The following is a 24,940-nucleotide window of genomic DNA, read 5'->3' on the forward strand; positions in this document are numbered from 1 at the left end:
TATAATACTGGACTTTGATTTCTTAAATGTAATGCTCTAATCACAAAAGAAGAATGATTACAGGATTAATTAAGTCATGTCTTCACCCTTCCATTCACTTTACGAATATTTACAAACATGTATTCTATATGTCAAGCGCTATGCTAGGTACCAAGTTATTCCTAGGATGCTTGTTGGTTGCTTCTTTACAGTTCTGTTTTTGTACTCTCTTCTGCCTTTCCCTTTCCACTTCTGGCATCTAGTTCAACTATGCATAAACCAATATTTCACAATGGGTAATTCATGGATCACCTATGTTTTAGAAATACTCTGTGAAACAAAAAGTCCTATAGCCAAATAAGTTTGAGAAATGTGACATACCACATTCTTAGACATTCCCAATGAACATTATCATACTAAAAGCTTTGAACAATCTTGCAGGAAGGAAATCTGTTTAAAACAGAAGATAACCCTGTATAACTATTTTTTTCCCATGTAATACCTATTAGCATCCCATGAAATCAGTGATCCAGGCAGCAAGCTTTAAGAAATACTGATCTAGCTCATTAAAAGGTCCTGCTTATCCCAGAACTAAACTACCTGCCCAACTCTTTGCAGTAATATATAACTCATTTTTAATAATTAATTATTCAGGTATTTGTCATGTCATCACTTTATAATGCCAACCAAGTTAATGAAAGAGAAATCAAATATGAGGTTTGATTAATTCTATATATCTTTGATTTTGTGTAACTATTGTTTTTCTTGAAGGACATAGATTATTCTGAAGAAGATACATTCAAATAATTTTATATATATATAAATTATATTTTTTAAAAAACTGAATCAATAGGCATACTAAGCTTAACATTATTACATTTAATATTAGTGATGTTGATCACTTTTTCATAAACTTGTTGGTCATTTGTATTTCTTCTTTGAAAAAATGTCTATGCAAGTTTTTTGCCTATTTTTTAATCAGGATATTTAGGGTGTTTCACTATTGAGCTGTATGCATTCCTTATTCCAGAATCAACAGGGAAATGCAAATCAAGACCACAATGAGATATCACCTCACACTTGTTAGGATGGCTGTTATTAAAAAGACAAGATAAAATAAGTGTTGTCAAGGATATGGAGAAAAGGGAACCCTTGTGCACTGTTGGTAGGAATGTAAAATGGTGCAGCCACTATGGAAAACAGTATGGAAGTTTCTCAAAAATTTAAAAATAGAACTACTATATAAGCCAGCAATACCACTTCTGGGCACTTATCTGAAGGAAATGCAATCAGTATCTCAAGAGAGATCTGCACCCTCACATTTATTGCAGCATTATTCACAATAGCCAAGATATGGTAACAACCCAAGTGTCTGCTGACAGATGAATGGATAAAGAAAATGTGAGAGAGATATATATATATATATTCAGCCATAAAAAGTAAGGAAATCTTCAGAGAAAGATAAATAGTCTTATGATCTTACTAATATGTGAAATCTAGAAAGGTTAAACTCATAGAAGCAGAGAGTACAATGGTGGTTGCCACTGGCTGAAGGTTGGGGGAAATGGAGCGATGTTAGTCAAAGGGTACAAACTTTCAATTATGAGATGATGAATTCTGGAGATCTAATACAGCATGATGACTATAGTTAATTATACTATATTTCATCATTGAAATTTGCTAAGAGCATAGATCTTAAGTGTTCTCTCCACAAAAAAAGAAAAAAGGGTAACTAGGTGAGATGATGGATATGTTAATTAGCTTAATTGTGGTCATTATTTCACAATGTATATGTATATTAAATCATCATGTTGTATACCCTGAATATAAATAATTTTCATTTGTCAATTATATATCAAAATGGGAAAAATATAAAATCAACCTATTAAATTATACCATAATTTTATTTTTATTATATTTATTATTATAATAATAATTTTATTTTATCACAAAAATATTATATAATTATTACAAAATATAATTATTATTACAAAAATTAAATGATAGTGAGTTTTCAGAAACAAATAAAAGTTATTATTTATATCTTATTTTTCCCATAAATTATATGAAATGGCTGCTTAGGACAATTGCAGTTTGAACTGTTTGCATTTCAAAACCAATGTATCAGTTACTTACCTTAATTCATGACTAAAATAATGAACTCATACAACAAACTTAGTGAGAAATAGTTTCCCAATATCTAAGTGAAATACTTTCTATAAGCTTTCTTCTACAGCAGTTAGAGAAAATTAGCCTAACTCGTTAGGTGAAATGAAATAAGTAACTCATATCTAATTATAGACCTAAAATCTGAACTATTTTTGCACAATACCAAGGTAATTCAATGGTCTTGAGGGGTGGATAGGAAATGTGGATATGTAACCAAGTTACTTGAGATTAGGCTAACATAGCTAATGTTCTCACTTCAGATGAGTATGTTGGCTTAATAGAGTATTAGTGTAAGTAAAATCAACGTATGTTGGAATATTAATATAGAACATGAAAAAAGAATGACAGGAAATATGTAATATTAATATGTATAATATCATAGCTAGTGTCATACACTAATTGACACGTACCATTCAGATCTGGATGTTGCTTCATGTTATGCCTTGATCTATACTGGGAAACAGAACTAAGACTCTGTCTTATAATTCTAGCTACAAAGGAAACTATTGTGGTTTTTGTTTGTTTCATTTTATTTTTACATCCAACCTGGCAAACGTAGGCCAACTTCTCAGTAACTGAGCAGTACTGTTGAAGTCTCTTCTTTCACTTTGCACTAAATGAGAGTTACTGCCACGAGGAAAAGTGTTGTACGTACTGAGAGAATTCCACTTTTGCCAGCAGAAGACCAAGAAGTAAAGAATCATGGTATATAGCTTACTTCAGAAAACTTCACATGTGAGATAAGTAAAGCTTTTAGTTTTCTAAACTTTGGGGTAAGCAAGGTTACAAACAAGATAATTGTTGTTTAATTTTTCCTGAGGAAATTCCTAAAGCATTTCTTCAAACAAATCTAGCAAAGATATTCATCATCAGGGGAACCTCTCATTTAAAACTTTCTACTTTGTCAAGCAGATGCTTTTAAGAATCTTTTAAGCTGAGTATGTGTTAATGACTTTGAGACTTCTTAACAACTTCAAGTAAAGCTTTTCAGAGTGCCTTTGAAACACATATGGTTACTATAATATTCAGTGTTTTAAATAAGTTAGATATGCAGTTCATCCAATGACCTGAGAAAGATCTTTTTAAAAATAAATGATTTGCATGGAGAGTGCATTGCTAGTTACCCTACGACTGAATTGTACAGGATAAAATGATCTATTTCCCTATTTTTCATAAAATAATGATGTTGGGGCAGGGAAGGGAACTACCATTTGATTTGGAGTTCTGTCAGGAGCCAGTGGTGGGGAATACAGCTTATTGGTTATGAATGAGTAGAAATGACACTCAAAGCCAAGACGATAAATACTAGAAATGACAATAAGTAGGTAGAAATAGTGCCAAAAGGAGCTACATAAAGGTGTACAAACACACCTAAGGGAATTAACAATGGTGGGGGCCCAGTGGGGATTGTGTGTTGATGATGAATTGGATCTTGGCCACACTTTTACCTTCCACCTTCATCTTCATGCTCTTCAATTTCTTGGGATCACAGCCTGTCTAGGGATAGCCTGAGATGCCACAGCGGTCACCAGCGCAGGAGTGGAAGGCCTGGTGCACTGGGGCCTCTGGGCTGAGAACCATACATCATCATTACTATGTCAAAGACGTTATATATGATGTACTATCTCATTCATCATCTCTGAAGCCACACTAGGCAAACATTGCATTATTATCCCATTCTACAGATCAGATAAACTTCTATGAGGTGGTGTTTCACACTGACTCACCCTTGAGGACGTAGTATACTTGAAGTGTCACACTCCTGGATACTAGGCCCTCTTCTGCCACACATCAGCCATGGGAGATTTGATGTTTTAAAAAGAATTTTTCTGAAACTCCAATTCTTAATCTGTAAAATGGAGATATATATATAATAAAGGTGACATTCCAGAGGTGTCAGGAGGAGAGGAGATGATACATGTAGCATGAAATATAGCACCTTGCTCGTAGTAAGTACTCAATACATGTTAGGGTCTTATGTCCTGAAAAATAATAAATTTTCTACCTTTAACAAAAACTTGTATGTCCAATATTATTTCTAAGCTCATTTCCATAAAACTCCTCACTGGAGAGCAACATAGTAGATCCTTGGAGCATATACATAGAGATAATTATAGATTATAGTTTCAATAAATGACTGTTTTTATAATGTTAACATTTTTAACATTAACTCAACATAGTTTCCGTATAGAGTTCCTGTAGTCTTGTGAAGAAGCAGAGTAGCAGACTGGTTCAAAGATGGCGCAGTGGTAGACTCTGGGTAATCTAGGATCTGCCATTTACTAGCTGGCTGAGCTTGGACAATTATTTAGACTCTGTGTTTTTTGATTTCTTCATTTCAGCAAATGAAGATATTATTATTACTATTAAGTGAGATAATATGTATATTGCTCCCAGCTCATAGTAAGAGCTCAGTAAGTAGTAGCTAGTATTATTCTTCCTTCAACATAGGCCATCTGTATTCGCTTCCCATTGCTCCTAAACAGGTGACCACAAATTGAGTGGTAATGCTAACACAAATTTACTTTCTTATGCTTCTGTAGTCTGACATGTGTCCCCGTGGGATAGAATCAAGCTCTTAGTAAGGCTGTGTTCCTTTCTGGATGCTCTCAGGTGAATGTTCTTCCAATGTTATCCATATTACTGGGAAATTCAGTTTATTGTGGTCAAAAGACTGAAGCTCCTGCTTCCTGTGAGGATCCTATTTCTTGGCTGCCTGTCAGCTGAGAGCCATGTCTCCTTCAAGAGATGACTGCTATTCCTTGGTTTGTGGCTTCCTTCCCCCACCTTCAAGGTCAGCAGTAGGAGGCTGAGTCCCTCTCACACTTTGAATCTCTCCTGCCATCCTTCCACTACATCTCTCTGATTGATTCCTCGGCCTCCCTTTTTCCACTTTTAAGGGCCAGTGTGATAACATTGGACTCACCTGTACAATCCAGGAGAATTTCCCTATATTTAAAGTTCTTGACCCAGATTCCATCTTCAGAATTTCACTTGCCAGGTAACATAAAGCATTCACAGGCTGGGGGTTAAGACATGGACATATTTGGGGTGAGGGGGGTACTATTCTGCTTACCACACCATGAGACTCCCTCCTCCAGTTCTCTCTGAAATGTGTACTTGTAATAACCAATTCAGAATTTTACGCACATTCAGTCAGTACTTAAAATAAAACTTTTTGGTTATTGCAAAGAAGTAAAGGTGTGCTTCAGCTGCTTAAGACTATAATGAAAGATATTGATTCTCTACTTGAACAGTCATATAGTGAACATATAAATAGAGCTATTGACACATTGAATTTGTTTTCTTAAATTTATTTATACTCCCTCTCAAAAAGTTATCATATAATGAAAGAATTACTGTAATCTACTATTAATTGGAGAAATAAGTCCAGGGTAATTGAAATAAAAGCAATTTCCTTACACTGTCGGCAAAAATCCTCTAACTTTGTAATTGTAACATGAAGTTTATGTTATCTCTTTCATATTTAATTTTCTACCCTGTTCTACAAAGAAAACATTGATTATTGTAGGCATAGCTCTTACAAATGTATTTAAGATGAACTCAGAATAAATGTGTAAGGTTTTGCAAATAAAGAATTTAATGACCAACTCCATTCAAGCATTTAGAAAGCAGCTATCATCTGTGAGGCTTTCTCTAAGTGATGGGACTTTAACAATAAAACAGATAAGGCTTGTTCTTCTCCCTGTGGAAGTTTCCCCAGCATGGGAGGCAGATGAATGAAGAGATCATTTGAATTCAGTACGTTATAGACTGTGATAGAAGGCTGCATTAGGAGCAGCAGGAGTGCAGGGAGCCAACCCAGCACCTGAGTGGGAGATTGGGAAATTTTAAATGGTAGAGGTGAAGTATGCTGTTATAAACAGTACCTAGATGTTTAGGTTGGCTGTTTACATAACAGAAGTAAAATAACCATGGCTAACTACATTTGTATTCAAATACTGGACAGTACACCTATGATGCACATATTAGAGAATGAATATTCAGTGGCTTGATATGTTATTTCCTGTGACTTCAAAGAGCAAGAACTCACACCATGCCAAAAAAAAAAAAACCCACACACGTTATTACCCTATGAATTGAGTAATAACATTGTTAAATTAGTGAAGATAAAATTGAAATTAAACCTCTGTATTTCAGGGATTCAGAGACAAAAAATATATACATATTTCTGTGGAACACATTGTGAAAACCACAAGAACAGTACTTAGTAAAACTGTAGTTTTCAAAATGTCATGTTAATGCAATAAAAACACCTGAGGTAACTCAAGAGATTAAAAAGTAATATTTTATCAGCAAGTCCTTGATTTATGGATAGAACTTGTGCAGTTTTATTGGCACAGTTGCCTATTATGTGTTCTGCAACAGCGCTTTTAATTTTAAACTCCTCTGTTGTCATAACTCCACACAGTAGTTTGCAAACATTTTGGTTGTTGTTGCTGTTGTTTTGCAGAGGGTTAAAACTCTTTCACTGTTCATATCTCCATTAGTTTAAAAATCAGATTGCTGGGGGATGGGAAGAAAAGACATTTTTTAATGGAGCATGGCTTCTTGGTCAATGATTGTATCAAATCATAACTTCAAGAGTATATTCATTGGCTCAATGTAGTCATTTCTTGGCCAGGTTAATGTCTTGAAGTTATTCTTATAAAAGTGACTGTATAAATTTCCATTCCATTTTAGTATTTTACATGAACATAAAAACCTGATGCAAAGCCTAACTGTTAAAAAAAAGAAAACTGTAATGCTCTGCATATTACAGGGATTAAAACAAATTTGGCTGAAGGTTTTCAAGCATTAATTTTAAATATTTTTTTGTGAATGTTATCTATAAAAGCATACTTTCCAAATCCCTCCTGGGTGATTATCAGTGAATTGTTTAAAATTTCCATTGTACTCTGCTTTCAGATCAGCTAACTGTCCATTCAGTATTTTTTAAGCTGAGCCCCTAGCCAATATCACATTATAAATTCATTTAACTATCCCTGGCACATTTAGAGCCATACTTTTACTGCAGCTCAATGAAGCCTTCTGCTGTATGTGATGACCAAGTTAAGTTATGGTAATAAATGAACAATGGGATAGAATTAGCTGGTAATGGAAGGTGTTATGAACACTAGCAAGGTCAAGTAGATAGGTCAGGAATATTATTTGATTTTATGCTTTCATATAGATCTACAAACACATTGTTTTTATTTGTCACTTTGTGCTATTTGTTGTTAGAGAAATGTTATTTCAAGAGCAGTGTGGCCAAACCTGACAATCTTTCATGCATGCATGCATGCATCCGTACTTTATTGCACACTTACTGTGCTTCAGACAGTGTATTAAGGATGGGTGGATACAAAAATATTAACAGATAGTCCTGCTTCCATCCAATAGTATTACAATGACAATATGAATCACTTTCTATGAAAATACAAAGGAGAAAATAAAATTATATTGGGTGAAGGGCCAGCAGGAGGGGCACATACACATTTGGAGAGATAGATGAGCCATTTTGGAAGGGGTCTGTTAATTGCAGTGAAGAGTATGAAATCAGGCTAAAGAAAATAGGTATCTGCACCAAAAGTGACAGTTAGATAGGGTTCCATTGCTAAAGAATTTTAGCAAGACCCCAAATAACAGTGGTTACAAGTATATGGTTTATTGCAGAAATATAATACATCATAGAAACCACATTAAAGTTAATACATGAATTGCAATCAAAGACTGTCTCACAGCTTTAGGTCTGGAAAGGCTGGACACAGGTTTCCACCGTGCTCCCTTTTAAAACCCACTTTTGCTGTGTAATCAACCCCAGTATCAGAGGCCCAGGGGTCCTCACTGAGACCGGTGCAAGTCATTAATCTCAGTGTTAACAATAAAAGCTGAAAAGCAGAGACAAAACTCCCTGAAACTACTTGGACCCACAGTGACAAAAAAAAATGCGTGCCTGGACCAGGGATCAGTGCCAGGCAGGTATATTTCTTATTTCAGTAAAACAGCCCAGGACAATGCTAAGCCTGCTCGTATTAACCTTCACAGCATAGTATTCAATGGAGAATTCTGGGCACAGGATGAAAAAATAATTACAACAGATATTCTTTGACTATGCATTGCATTTCAATTTAAAATAAATTAGGAGGTGAGAATTTCCCAGGGACTTTTCTTTCATGTTTCAATATGTTGTTAGGAGTGACAAAAAAGAAATCTATTTTGAATGTTTTTGATTCAAATCAGATTTTAAACCTATATTATGATGGATACATAATCAAAAATGTCACTTTAAAATTTAAATTATTTCAACATTTTAGAATTTAAACATGTGGTTAGCTACAATTACAAAGAATGCATAATATTTTTGAATAGTAAAGTGCAAAAAAAGTCTTACCTATCAAAAGTCATTACTTTCTTTTCTATTCTCATTGTTCTTAGAATAAATCCAAATGTTCTTAATATGACCTCCAAGATCCAATATGCTGTCACCCTGACTTCCCTATGCCAATCTCATTGTACCCAATGACCCCTTTTATAACTTTTTGTTGCTTATTGCTCCGGTTGGTGCCTCAAGCAGTTTTGAAAATAAAGCAGTGAGAGTGGACACCTTTATTTTGATCCTGATCTTAGGAGAAAAACATTCAGTCTTCCACAATTAAGTATGATGGTAACTATGGGTTTTTCTTAGATGACCTTTATCACATTGAGGAAATTTACTCCTATTCTTAGCTTGATTGTTTTTTATAATAAAAGGATATTAGATTGGGTCAAGTGCTCTTTCTACATCTATTGAGATGATCTTGTGATGTTTTTCCTTTATTCTATTAATATGATGTTTACATTGACAGATTTTTTCATGTGGAGCTAACCTTGCATTCTCCTATGATAAATCCCAAATGATCATGATATATAATACTATTTATATGTTACTGGATTCAGCTTGCTAATATTTTGTTGAGGATTTTTGCATCTATATTCATAAGGTGATATTGGTCTCTAGTTTTCTTTTCATGTGATGTCTATGTCCAGTTTTGGTATCAAGATTAACACTGGCCCCACAGAATGAGTTAAGAAGTGTATGCTCCTAATTTTTGGAAAATTTATGAGGGATTACTCAAATGTTATTTCAAATGTTTGGCAGAAATTACCAGGGAACCCATTAGGCTGAGGATTTTTGCTATAAGTTTTTCTATTTCTGTTTGCTTTTTTTATTTTACTTACTTCTTACTTCTCCTTACTTGTTATATATCTATTCAGATTTTCTATTTCTTCTTATGTCAGTCTCAGTATTTTGTGTCTTTTTAGGAAGATGTCCATTTCATCTCAATTATCTAATTATTTGACATTCAGTTGACTTATAACATTGCCTTATAATCACTTGTATTTCTTTTAGGTCTATGTTGGTGTCCTCTCTTTCATACTTGATTTAAGTAATTTAAAATTACCCTCTTTCTTTCTTATTCATTGTAGCCAAAGGTTTATCAATTTTGTTGCTTTCTTCAAAGAACCAACTTTTGCCTTCATTGATAAATCTCTATTTTCTGTTTCCTATTTTATTAATTTCAAGTTTTTATTCCTTCCTTCCTCTTGCTTGGCTTTTGTTTACTCTTTTGTTGTTAGTTTCTTAACATGGACACTGAAGTTATTGAATTGACATCTTTCATCTTTCTTAACATTGATGTTTATAGTTACAAGTTTCCTTCTAAGCAGTGCTTTTGCTGTATAACTTAAGTTTTGATATATAGTGTTTTCATTTTCATCCTTCCCATAGTGTTTTCCATTTCTCTTGTGATTTCTTCTTTAATACACTAGTTATCTAAGAACGTGCTTTTTAATTTCCACATATTTGTGAATTTCCAAATTTCCTTCTATTAATGCTTTCTGATGTCATTCCATGTGATCAGAGAATACAATTTGTATAACCTTATCGTTTTTAAATTTAGGTTTATTTTGTTTAGGTTTATTTTGCTACCTAAAATATGGTCTATCCAGAAAATTGTTCTATGTGCCCTTAAGAAAAACATGTGTTCTGCTATTGTTGGGTGGAATGTTCTACAGATGTTTGTTAGGTCTAGTTAGTTTGTAATGTTGTTCAAGTCTTCTGTTTCTTTGTTGACATCCTGCCTACTTGTTTTAGCCACTATTTAAATGGGATGTTGAAATCACCAACTATAATTGTTGAATTATCTGTTGTTCCATTTAAATCTGTCAAGTTTTTTTATGTATTTTGGAGCTGTGATAAGTGCATATAAGTTTGTAATTGTTATGTTTTCTCAGTGGATTTACTTTTTTATCATCATAAAATCCTTTTTGTTTCTAGTACCAATTCTTATCTTATTATCTAGTTTGTCTTTATTAGTATTGCCACTCTAGCTTTCTCAGGTTAGAGTTTTCATCTTATTTCTTTTATTTTTCTATCCTTTTATTTTTAATCTACTTGTGTCTTTGGATCTAAAGTGTGTCTCTTTTACACAGCAGATAGTTGAATCATGACTATTTTTGTATCCAGTCTTCTAGTCTCTGCCTTGTGCTTGCAGTATTTCGGCCATTTGCATTTAATGTAATTACTGATAAGGTAAGATTAGTTTCTTCCATTTTCTATTTGTTTTCTATATGTTCTATTCCTTTCTGCTTCTTTGTTTCTCCATTATTGATTTTTTTGTGTTAAATTTATATTACATAGCAAACCATTTTAAGTTCTTTATTGTCTCTTTTACCATATTTTGTGGAATTACATTCCCAGTGTTGTTTTATGGTTACAACTGATGTTTTAACTTAAAAAAATCAAGTTTGGATTGTTATCAATTTAATTTAAATAGCATAAAAACTTTGCTAAAATATATGAGATTATTGTAATACAAATTACATTTTTATACATCATCAACAAAGATTTTAATTTATTGTTTTATGTATTTGTATTTTAAAGCAGATTTTAGAAAAAAAGATTTACAAAAAGAAATATATTTATAATGTTTTTATATGTGCCAGGAGGTAACAATGTACTTACCTGTACTGGTGCTTCTTATTCTTTTGTGTGGGTTTGAATTACTATCTAGAGGCCTTTCATCTCACCCTAAAGGATTACCTTTAGTAATCCTGACTCTAAGACTGTAGCAGCTGAGCCCACAGCTTTTGAGACCCCAGTAGCAGCAAGGGGAGCCATGTACATGACTCTGGTCTCACAAACATACCAGCCTCTGCAGCCACAGGTAACTAACTGGGCAGCAGCAGCAGTGGGGCCTGGGATTCAATTACTCCAGCCACTGAAGCACTTAAGACCTCAGACCTCACCTCCTCATCCAAAGTGGCAGAGCCCATGAACCTTACAACACCAGACACAGTAGAGGCACCTGCATGACACCAGCTCCCCACATCACTACCCCCTACCCCCATGGCAGAAATTGTGTCTCAGGAGATCCTGGACACAAGAGAAGAACCCAATGATGACATCCATTCTGGCAGAAGCAAGACAGCGATGACCCCAGAGGTACAAAAAGAGACAAGGCATGCAGCCATACCTCTTACAGAGAAGGGGGAGGCTGGGAAGTGCCAACTCTCAAATATAAGAGGCAGCTGAGTCAAGAGAATCCAAAAACTTGTGTTACAGCGCCACCTACCAGAAAACAGAAAAAAGACTCTAACTTCTAACGTCATTAACTTCAAATGCACCAGCTGGGGAACAATTCATCAAGTACCATGAAGAACCACAATAACACTATACAACAAAAAGAAAATCATAATTCTCCAGAAACAAAACAAGTCACAAAATAGTGTGATTTAACTGATAAAGAATTCAAAGTAGGTGTCGTGAAGTAACTCAATGAGATACAAGAAAACACAGAAAAGCAATTTAATGAGCCCAGGAATAAAATTAATGAACATAAGGAATATTTTTATCAAAGAGATTGAAACTCTAAAAAAGAACCAAACAAATTGTGGAGCTCAGGAATTCAATAAATGAGATAAAAATGCATTAGAATGCATTGGAAATAGAGCAGACCATATAGAAGAGAATTAGTGAGCTCAAAGATAGAACTTTAGAAATGATATAAGGAGAAGGAAGAGAAATGATAAAAAAAAAGATGAAATTATTCAAGAGCTACCTGATTCTTTCAGAAAGGGCAACATTAGGATAATGGGTATCCTGGTAGAAGAACAGAAGGAGAAGGGAGAAGAGAGATTATTTAAAGAAATGAGTTGAGCACTTCTCAAATTTGACAAAGAACTAGATATGCAAGTCCATGAAACTAAGAGAACACCTGATTGTCTCAATGCAAAAAGACCTTCTCTAAGACATATAAAAGTAAAATTGTCAGAAGTCAATAACAGAGAAAGAATTTTAAAGGCAACCAGGGAAAAAAGGATGGTAACATACAAAGGAATCCCTATTAGGTTATCAGCAGATTTCTCAGCAGAAACTCTACTAGCAGAAATTAGTGCAGCCACTATGGGAAGATTATATGGAGATTCGTCCACAAATTAAGACTAGAACTACCATATGATCCAGTTATCCCACTTCTGGGTATTTATCCAAAGAATATGAAAACATTAATCTGAAAATATATATGCACCCTCATGTTTATCATGGCATTATTTACAATAACTAAGCTATGGGAAATGTCCACCTAAATGTCCATCAACAGATGAATGAATAAAGAAGATGTTGTATATATATAAAACAGAATATTATACAGTCATTAAAAAGTTGAAATCCTGCCATTTGCTAAAACATGGATAGACAGATGTTGAGGTTATTATGCTAAATGAAATGTCATATGGTAAAAAACATATTGTATGATTTCAATCATATGTAAAAAATAAAAAGTTGATAAACAAACAAAAACAAAATAAATGAGCAAACAAAAGCAAACATATAGATACAGAGAACAAAGTAATGGTTACCAGAGGGGAAGAGGTGGAGGGGGGTTCTAAATGGGTAAAGGGAATCAACTGTATGATAACAAATGGAGAACATATTTTTGGTGGTGAGCAAAAACAAAAACAACCCAAAAAACAAAGTAGACTTAATTAACAATAGTTTTAATTAACAATAATAATAATTTAAAATATATATTAGAGTATTCTAAGCACTCCAACAATAACTACAATTTGATTGTTTACTGTGTGCTAGCTGCTACACTTTACAAAATCTATCTATTCATGCAAATTTACTATATAATATTTGTATAGATAGATGTAAATACATATATATGTGTATAAAATATCTACTATTCACAAGTCTGTGAGATACTTAATATTATTATTCCCATTGTAAAGTTGAAGAAGCTGAGGTTTGGAGAGGTTAAACAATATGGCCAAGATTGTACAACCAGAAAGTTCAAGAAACTTTAAAGAAAAGCATTGAGTTTCTTCAACTTGAACATTTAGAATGATTCTGTGAAATATAATTTATCTAATGAACCTGGACCTGTGCTCTATTCCAGAAGAGAGAATTAATCTATGATGTTAAAAGTTAGGATAGTGGTTATTCTTAGATGGATAGTAAGTGGAAGGGAGCCTGCAAAAGGCCTCTGGGTATTGGGGTTCTGTTTCTCTTGGTATGAGTTATATCAAGTTTGTGAAAATAATTCAAACTATACAGTTATGATATGTGCTCTTTTATATATATCAAATTTAAATTAAAGAATTAAAAAATTAATACTTTGAACTTTATTTTCAATGATACTTTCCAGGAATAGGTTCAGGTGAGCAAAAACTGTAATTCTTATTGTGAAAATTTAAATATCTATGTGAGAGGGCATTTTGAATAACGGGCCACCAATTCTAAAAACATAAAGCATAGCAGAAAGTTTTAGTTATCAACTTTCTTGTTTTAGAGTTGTTTTATTTTTCTGTAAAATTTAATATATTCAGTTTCAATCTGGTTTGTTCTTGGCAGACTTAAAGATAAGAGTCCTTGGGCTGTACTCCCACTGAAAATTTCTAACTCAAATATTTTGGGCAAATATTTTTGGTATTCAACTAAAAGACCACAACAAACTGTATGTGAAGATCAAGTTTGATTTCAGTAAACCAAGTGACAAAGTTTGATTTCAGTAAACCAAGTGACAAAATCTCTTGTGGCATACTTGTAGTTGAAAGAAAAAAAATGTGGCCTGAATGATAAAAAGTGTTAGGTGGATTAGCAGTCGAATAACCTCATATCAAAGTTATCAAATAATCAACCAGTGTTAACTTGGAAAATAGTCTCTAGCAGAATAACTTGAGACTCTTCCTTAATCCTTTCTGATCCAACATAGTAAACAAAAACATTAATGCAGATTTAGAAGTCTTTCTTTTCAAATATTCAAGTGACCCAAAGCTGAGGGAGAAATATAACATGTTAGATTCCAGTTGAAATTAAAAATCATCTTGAGTAACTGGAAAATGCAGGGTAGTCCAGTGTTATGAATTTAGATTTAATCAATCACACAGTTAATTGACTGGAGAGAAGTTCACATAAAAGAAATATTTTCAATTATACTAAGCTGCTAAAATGAATGTAATCTTGGCAGATTATTATGTATAAATATAGTATATCACTCAGCATTTCCAAAAGTGTGTTTTGCAAGATGTTAATAACTACCTAATGAAAAAAATGGCAATTGGGAAATGCTGGGTTCACCAGTTAATCAGTTTTACTGAAGTGCTTTTCAGACCCTTTAATGAACAATGAAAAACTCTTTGCTGTGGAGCATTTGAATGACTGGTGTTTCAGGGAAAATTTTTAGTGAAAAACTGACATAGATCAAAAACAACACTTTTTTTGGTTTCTTTTAGAAGAGAGTCGTGTTATATTCAGTAAGTAATACAATATTTTAAATAATTTTGATAGTTATATAGATAATACAGACTTAATGAAGAAAACTTGGAAAATCTGAAAAAGAATAAGGGAGATAATAAGGGGTAGCTTTAATCTCTTCAATCAATGGAACCATTAGTAATATTTAGGGAGTTTAATTACTGGGGTAAAGAATTTTAGAAGCCAAGTTTAATTTCAACCCTGGTTTCACCGTGTATCAACTAGCTATGTGATATATGACCTTAGGTAAGCTTGGTGATTTCTCTGCCTTTCAATTTCACATCTGTTCCATTGAGAGAAAAATACTCAGTCTGTGGTTGTTGTGATGGTTAAATAAGTAATTTATCTAAAACCCCTAGCACTGTATCTGACACTTATTAAGTACTAAATAAACGACAGTTTGTTATTTGTTGCTGTTACTGTTATTTGGACATTTTTCTTATATTTCTTTTGTATGCTCTGTACATGATTGCTCAAATGAGCCAACCTTGACTAGAAAATATGTAATGGGAGAGATTGCCAGGTACCAATTCCAACAATGACAGAATATCTGTGCAGTTCCTATAGAATGTTTGATTAAGTACAAACATTTGAGTCCATCAAGGTAAATCAGCTACAAATATGTATCCCCAGGCAGATGGATGATTTTGTGCTTATTTGTTTTTAACAGTTTAACAGTGTTCATTTTGACATTGAATATTTTATATCATTGCCATACTAGAGACTTTACGTATTTTTAGCTTGGTTGCGCATTCATTCTAGTCACCTTAAAAGTAGATCCAAGTAATTCTCTCTCCCTTTCTCGCCCCCAAACCCCTTCACACACATTACAGAAGGGCAAATAGCACCTTCATATTTCACATATATTAAAATTTGTTTTCATCTTTAAGAGGAACACTCCTGTGTAGTCTAATTCTGGGGTCATGCTTTTAGGAGTATTAACATATGACTATCCTGATAATGGAACTAAGATCAGTAAGTCAAAAATACAAGGATTCAGGTTGGTTAAAAATAACAATAAATAGTTTATGACAATTTCAAAATGACCAAAAAATGAATAGGTTGCCTCAATGTAAGCTTTTCACACTGATAGTGTTAAGTAGGGGATGATTTTTCCAGACTCAAATTAACTGCTACATAAATTTCTTCTTCCAAAACTTCTAAGAAAGAGAAATTACACAGTATTCCATCCAATACAGGCCCTGATATTCTGTTAGCCCTGTGTTTCTCAAACTTAATTTTGCTACAAAGTTATTCAAAGTCAAAATATAGATATGATGCATCTTTCTATAGCATCAATTTTACTCAAAAATTTCAGTTGAAAGAAATCTTCATCAATTTTATCTAAACAAAGACATATTATGGAAAAGAATGCAAAAATCCATGTTCATGTTTAAGAGGACATCAAAGATTCAAGAAAACAATGAATTTGTTGTGAGCTATGTTGGCCTAGTTTCCCAGACTCCTAAGGGATGTGTATTTATTTCTTTGCTATTAGATATGCTTGAGGAGAAAAAATTTATAAACAATGTTCAGAGTCTTGATTTTAGAGACTATTTCAACACATGATGAATATAGTGCTGGGAGACATTAGTGAAAGACATGGTCCTAGTCTGCAACAAAATGACAGTCAACTAAAGCATAGGAATAATAGTACGTGTTCATTTATTTTGAAAGTTACTTGATTTTTCCCAACCAAAAGTAATGGGCTTGTCTTATGATTTAATTGATTTAATTAAGGAAAATGACATCTGATCCTTTTATCATGTGAGTTTCTATGAAAAACAACAGTTTTAATAAGCCATCAAAGGCTGTAATGTATTTCAACTTATTTTCCTACCCTTGGTTTACAAAAAAAAAAGAAAAAAACAGAAAAACACTAAAAACAAACAAAAAACACACTTATCATAAATAGCATAGTGTATGTATGCCAGGTTCCCATAGATTTAGCTGATTAATTCTTAGGTATCATTTTCAAAACGTTTTCTGATGGCTTCATCATGTTTAATGATGGTAGTCTTATTATTTCCCATAAATTTCTTTCACTTAAAAAAATCTAGCGACAGTAATTGCAGTTATTTTTCAGATAATTAAACTTTACCTAAAGGGTACTCGTCATGTTATTTGTATGGAAATGCCTATTTAATTACACAACAAGGAATTATATGATATATATTTCTTTCTTCAGTTAATCAACTAAGCTTTAACCTGGTTTTATTAATTAGTACTGTGATATGTGTTCAAGTGTGACCAAGTTTAAATAAAGACATCATGAATGAAATGTATTTTTCTTTCTGGTAAATAAAAAATATCCCTTCTATTTTTCACAGGTATAAAATAGTATTTATTTTTGATAGTCATTTTCTTCCACTGAGAGATAGTCCTAGGTAGAGACAGTGGGCTACATACACTACAGTCAGAAAGGTTCACAGAACACCAAAGTTAAAAAGAAAAAAAGAGCTGATTATTTTTTACTTGCTCTGAAAGTGAGATGCACGTGTTTAGTTTCACCTGTATGTACAAGTTTGATATTCCATAACTGTTTTCCAAAAATTGAATCAAGTAAAGTATTTATGATATTGCCTATTCAGTCATCCTTTTAAGTTTTTTCCAATCTAAGTCAAATATTTTAGTTTTAAGAGTAAATATGAAATCAAAGTAAATAGAATTAAGGAAAAGAAAACTGTTAGGGTAGTGTTTTCTGAAGTTTATTTTAAATGTGAGAACCAGGATTTTAGCTATCAGAAATGGCTCCCATTAAAATGCATCCTATCCATTCATCTAATGTCTTCTTGATTATTTACTGAAGCACATTATTTTAATCATTCTCTTTGAATCACTTTTACGACCAAAATAATAAAAAGTTTAAAAATATTAACTGTTAAAGGACAAATTATATGCTCTGAAGCAAATTTCAAAATAACGAACACTGTTTTAATATTCCTTAGAAGTGGTAATACATTTTAGTTAGTAATTGTATTATTTTAGAGGGCTATTTGAGTCCTTAGAATATTAGAGCATCATATTTCTCTAATGAGGATAAATTGAGAGGGGGAAAGAGTTACCATTGCCTAGAGAACAGTACTATATAATAAAAATGACTGAATTCATGTAGTAGCTAGGATCGCTATGTACAGATTATTCTGTAATGCATAATGGTTGTAAAACATTCAAATGGTATAAAGAAAGTGGAATTTCTACCATAACTCCACCACCTAATAGCAATAGAGAAGCACTATTAAGAATTAGCCGTGCATCCTCTTAGCATTTTTATTCATATATAAACATACATGTATACATTTTACATAGGTACAATTATACCACGTGTAGCTATTCCTCAATTTACTCAATTTATTTTATATATTTCCTTTTTTATTATTAAGTAAATAATTCATGTGCATTATAAAGACATTTCTAAGAAATCTATTATGTGAATTTGGAAATTATCCTGTAATCTTGATAACTATTTTTAACGGCTTATTATACATTTTTCCATAAATATATGGATGCATATGTATATTTTTTTCCTTTAAATATCATATTTGGCTCATTATGGACATCTTTTCATTTCAGTTAATGTAGATTTTCTTTTTCTTTTAGGTTTATAGTGTTCCATTTACCTCTATGCTCTATTACATTTATTGAATTCCCTATTTACAAATATTTAGACTGCTATCAATATTTACTATTACAGATGAGGCTGTATTCAACATCTGGGTAAATAAGGATATAAGGACATTAACTGCAGTGTTTGTAATTGCATGTGTGTGTGTGTGTAATCCTTGCATAGCTCTATGAGTGCCAAGGGGATCAAATTGAACAGTACCGCCTCTGTAGGCCAAAGCCTTGGCTATTTGCCATGTGACAATGCTTTTATATGCGAACATAAGGACTTAGTAAACCGTCAGTAGTAAAGCTTAGCATAGCAAAGTTTAGATATTTATAAGTCCTAGGAGATAATTTATAAAAAGAGAAGGGAAAGACAGCATTCGATATTTGAGAATTTTCACATGCTTAAGACTTCGTAACATTACTGTTAGCAAGCAAAAGAAGTTTGCCCCTCAGTGTTCCCACGGATAGGATGAAGTTTTCATTGGATGTTTTCTTAATCATTCTGCATATAAGGAAGAGTTTCAGGGCACTGAAAGAAGGTGACATACTGAGCAAGTTGTGTCCCATTGCTCAGATATGGAAAGACATCTTATTCTCTGCCTCTCATAAGACGAGTATAAAGTATGCAGTGATTACATTTTTGTCCAAAAGAAAAAAGAATCACACCAGAAGAGGTCTGAAAAACCCTGAGGGCAATATCTGATTATTACTTACTGTTATACTGAGTATATATTTAAAAATAACTAATTTGGGGTGAAAATCCATCTGATTAATGTCTGTTTCTTCAAGTTTTGAATCTTTGACTCACTGTCTTATAAATATAACCTACTGTTTAATTTTTGGCCTGGAAAAAAAAAGGAGGCTCTTACTTCAACTTTGGTCAGTCATCCCCCAAAACAGTGACTATTTCCATAGGACAAAATTCCTAGAAGTAAAATTGCTTGAACCAAGGAATTTATACATAATCACCTCAGCTTTCTTACTTGGAGATGGACAATCTCTGTTGTACATACACTTCACTCTCTAGATTTGAACTTGCTTTCTATTTTTTTAATGCCCAGATTCCTACAGCTTACAGTTGTGGTAAACATAAAGTAGATATACGTGAAATGCTTTGAAAACTGCGAAGTTCTGTATCGATGTAACATGCACTTTAGTTAATTAAGTGATATCTTTGCACATGAGGGCAGTGACTACATCTGCATAATTTTCTTTTATCCAGAACCTAGCATGGTTTCCTTATTATGATGCTGTTGTTGAAATAATGTAATATATGTCATGGTTTAGTTATCCAGTGGTAAAATCAGTATATAATTCATATCAATTGAGCTGCCTAAAACAATATTATCAGCTTGACTAAACCCTATAAACAGCAATCAGGAAGACATGTGTTCCCAATATAACTTCCCAAGGCCTCTGCTCATCTATCTCATTGCTTGTTTCACCTCAAGGGCAGCCAAGAAAACTCATTTGGACTCATAGTCTAGAACTTGAAAGGTAACTTTCCAGTTAAGTAAATACTAGATAAAATAAAACAATTGGAGAAAATACCTAGAGAAGGGATGCCTTTGGGATTTGAAATGCATAATAATATGAAATAATAATTATAGCAATGACATTTACCTGAGTTAGTTCATTCATAGTGAGGAATAAATGACAAACAGTTCCAAGAGAGAACCACAATGGCTGTATGTACACAGGCCAGGTAGAAATAATTCAACTTGAAAATATTTTGGAGGACTGGTTTCTTTGGTTTCCATACTTATGCATAATTCTCGTAAGACAACTGCAAAAATGTGACTGTAAAGGGAAGCGTTTTTGTTCCTTAAACATATAAATCGGCTTATTCACACATCATCAATTGTTCTGATTATTTCTTCAGAGGATCCCTGGTTGCCAACCCAGGCAACTAACCAAAGAACAGATGAGGAATAAAAACAGCTACCCCCTCAGTTCTTTTTTTTCCAATAGTAATCATTTTTTTAATTGAAGTGTAATTGATTTACAATGTTAGTTTCAGGTGTACAGCAAAGTGATTCAGTTATACATATGCACACATACATATTTTCTTGTCAGATTCTTTTCCATCATATGTTATTATAAGAAATTGAATATAGTCATTTTAATTTGCATTCCTAAGCCCACGCCATATTACAGTCTCTCAATAAGCACTATTTCAGTTGTACAGAAGTTCTAAAGGAGCCTGTGAAAGTGGACATTACCATATCCTCTCCTGCGGAACTCACCTATTTCCCAAAGAAGTGATGTGATCATATTCGTCCAGGTCCCTTTGCTTCTAATGTCTCTGCCTGTCAGAGGGTCACATGGTAACTCAACTCAGCTACCAACTCTGACATCTCTTCCCTAGCATTTTCCTTTCCGCAGAATGATTGTACTTTACTGCGAGAGTGAACCAGAAGCACGGTGCTTTCCATTTAGGAATTGTCATTTTTAGTACATTTTAACCTTTTCTACATGAATTAAAGCACTAATGAGGTATTCAGGAGAGGTGTAGCAAGTAAAATTGAAGTCAACTTTTTTCCCAAATACCATTTATATTCACTCTAGGTTAAATCAAAGACAATATGTTAATATTTAATTCCTCATGACATAAATAGGAAATAAGAAAGAAATACTAATCAAAGGTGTGATCTTTAAAGAAGAGTCACATATTTGCCTTTATGAATAAGTTGGAGGGGTGGGGAAGGAGCTACTTAAGCAATTTTGTGTAAGTCAACCTAAAACATAAAAAAAATTCAGTTGCATTGAAATATTAATGAATACCTGTAAGCATGCAAAACACATTATGATTCTATCCAGTGAGGAACATCAGAAAATGTCAGGAGGTCAACCTTCTTTTATAAATGTTCTTAGAGTAATCTGTAACCACACTGTCAAATGTATAGTCACTTCCACCTGTGTTCTTGATCTCTTCCCTAGTAGTTCCCCCAGGACTTCTCTCCATCAATTATCTGCTCTTCTTTCTCTCCTTTCAGTCTCTCCGTCTTTACTGGATACTTTCCTATAGTCTATACGCACATGCTCAAATGTCAATTATTTTTCAACAAAGATGAGGGGGGAAGCTAAATAGAAACAATAAAATAAAATAAAGCCCTCCTTCAAAGAAGTCACTTTTTCTTGCTATTTTCACTTCCCTTCCTTTCTTGACTAACCTTTAAAAATCTGTCCTCCCTCACAGTTTCTATATCATCTTGCGCTCTTCTCCAGGCTACTGTACTCTGACTTCTAACTTTACCACTCTGCTGAACCTGCTTTCATTAAGAATAACTTTCTGGTGTAAAATCTTTTCTTTACCTTTATTAACTTCTGGAAAATATTTGATGACACAAATGGTTCCTGTCTATCTGAAACTCTTTTCTCCTCAGGTTTCCATAATATTATTCTGTCTTGGTTCTTACCCTACTTCTCAGATCATTCCTGCTTAAGCGTATTCAGTGATTCTCTCCCCCTATCCATTCCATCTTTACCCTTAGTTTATTGCCTCACCTTGTGCTTCATTCACTGAGATCATAAAAACCATCAGAAGAGAGTTGCATCACTTTCTCACAATCAAATCTACAAACTCACCTGCATCAGTATTCATATTTCTATCTTCTTCTTCTTATCCTGGAAGAAGTTTACCTTTTCCTACTGAAAGCCAATTAATCACTTCATGCCATGAAGGAAAACCAGAAATGCATATTATCACTAAAGCCAATAGAGAGGAGTATCCTAAGGAGAAGAGAGTGGTTAAATTGGCAAGTATTTTTATTGTACTAGTTACTCCTTTACAGTTTTCTTTATTAGTTCTTCCTATGTATCCAATCTCAAAATAATGATGTATCTTAATCTTGAATCCCAGGAACTTCAACTCTCCTCTTCTCTTCTCAACTTAAACCTCGCCTCCTTTTAAGTGATCTTACTTACCCACGACTGTATGTGTGCTGATGATTTCTAAATTCAAAACTATAATTTAGAACTTACCCCAGAGCTACAGACATATATAAAACTTTCTACTTGGCCTCTCCCTTTGGACCACTAGTGGACAAGTCTAACTCAGCCATTGCCAAAACAACACTGTTGATTTCCCACTCACCAATGTGCTCCTTGCCCAGTGTTCTCCATCTCAGTAAATAAAATCCCCTTCCTCACAGTTACTCAGACCCCAAAGCTACAAATCACTTTTATTTCCCCCTTTCCCTTACCTTCTGTATCAATCAGCAAGCTCTGATTTATATCCAGAATCTCTCTATATCCAGAATCTGTGTCAAATCTGTCTATCTTTCATCTCCACTGAGACTACCTTAAAATGAGACACTATCATGTCTCGCATGGAGTATTGTAATAACTTTCTCTTGGTGTTCCTCTTACTTTCACGCTCATGTCCCTCCAATCTCTGTTTTTCTAGAGAGCAAACAAGGTCTTATTTTTATGTATATGTTAGATCATATGACTCCTTTTCTCAAAACTCTTTAATACTTTCCCATTATTCTTAGAATAAAGTCTTAACTATCCCCTTCAGCCTGCAAGGCTTTATGTGGTCGGACTCCTGCCCACTTCTCCAGTCTCCTCAGATGCTGCTCTTCCTTTTGTTCATCCCATCTAATCTCAAGGTCTTTTCCCTTGCTCTTCTCTATTCCTATAAAGCTCTTTCCTGGCTTCTTCTCATTCTCCAAGTCTGAGATTCAACACTTTTAAAGCTGTCTTCCTCAGCTAAGTTACCTGATGGATCTCTCCTCATCTCTACACCCACTGTCATAGTATCCCAATTATTTCCTTATACCCTTTAACATAATTTTGGCTTATGTTTTTATTGGTGGGCTTACAAGTTTAAGGCCTGTCTCACCACAGGGAAGTAAGCCCCATGAAAGCAGGATTGTCTGTCTTATCACTGCTGTATTTTAAGTGCCTCGTGTTGTGCTTGACTGTTCAGTAAATATTTGGAAAGCATATGGCAATGGTCGAGAGCATGAGCTAAGGAAAATTCCTGGTTCCACTTACTGCATGTGTGATTTGGTCAAGTCACTTAACCTCTCTGAGACTGTTCCTTCATCAGTAAAAGGAAAATAATAATAATAGTATCTATCGTATATGATTGTTATGAAGATTAAGTGAGATTTTCATTGTTAAATACTTAGCAGCGAAATTTCAACATAATGAGCATTCAAGAAATATTAATTATTTTTAATTGAATTACTAAGTAACACTGGTTAGGTAAGTGTGGATTTTCCTCATGCACTATTTTGGGCATCTTCTATTCTGTCTCCCTGGAAAATCTCTTTTATATTCATGGCTTCAATTTCTACCTATAAGTTAATCCTTCCCAATGCTGCATCTGCTTTCTCTGTCCTTGAACATACAAACTCCAGCTGCATACTCAGTATCACCACTTGAACATCCCATATTAAAACCAAACTGAAAATGTGAACATGTATGAATCTGAACTCAACACACTCCCCTCGCAGTCTGCTTCTTCTGTGATTTGTGTAGTGACCATCTACCCATTTGCTTTAAAGTTAGAAGCCTTAAAGTCAATCTACAGTTGCATCCTTCCTCAGAAAACCCTGAAGTCCTATCCCATATCCACTATACAGCATGAGTGAAGGGTATCACTTTGGCATAAGGATTATTTGAGCTGAAAGCAATTGAGAAGAAGCAGATATAAGAAAAATTCTCTGCCCTCCTTCTAGTTGCCAAAACCAGGACATAAATTTGTGAAAGTGTCTGCACTCCTCTCTCTATCAGGAAGGACAAAAGTTAATCACTAGAGACAGCTTTAGACCCTTGTCAGCCGAGAGATGGCACCAGACGAAGTTCCGTAACAAACCTTGCTAAAACTATCCTTACCTAACAGTCATTTCCCCATATATTTGCCTCCCATAATTTGCTACCCATAGAGGCTCAAAGTCCTTTTCCTTCGTCTTGTCACGTCTCTAAAAATGTATAGTTCTTTTGTCAGCATGCTATACAAACCCAAATTCTAACTACCCCTTTGACTTATCCCGTGCATATGTACAATGACACATTAGAAAACTTCTATTTGTTTTGCTCTTGTTAATCTGTCTTTTATTAGTCTAACTTATAGGACCCCAGCCAGAAATACAAGACACGTAGAAGAAAAAGATGTTTTTTTTCTCCCCTACGTACCCAGTGGTATAACAACCTAGTGTCTTTTACTCTTTTCACATTTGGCATTACTAGACTTTAGGAGAAAGCTAAACTAGATCAGCTGAGCATTCCACTGATTTCTAGAACTGTCAACAAGCAATTCGTGTGCAAATACTCCCAAATTACAGCTCCTGGGAATATGTAAGCCTTTTATTTCTTTTATGACTATTACAGTTTGCAAGTGAAGTATAAAGACAATTAAAGTGAAAA

This window comes from Camelus bactrianus, chromosome X, assembly GCF_048773025.1.
Source record: "Camelus bactrianus isolate YW-2024 breed Bactrian camel chromosome X, ASM4877302v1, whole genome shotgun sequence".
NCBI classification, from domain to species: Eukaryota; Metazoa; Chordata; class Mammalia; order Artiodactyla; family Camelidae; genus Camelus; species Camelus bactrianus.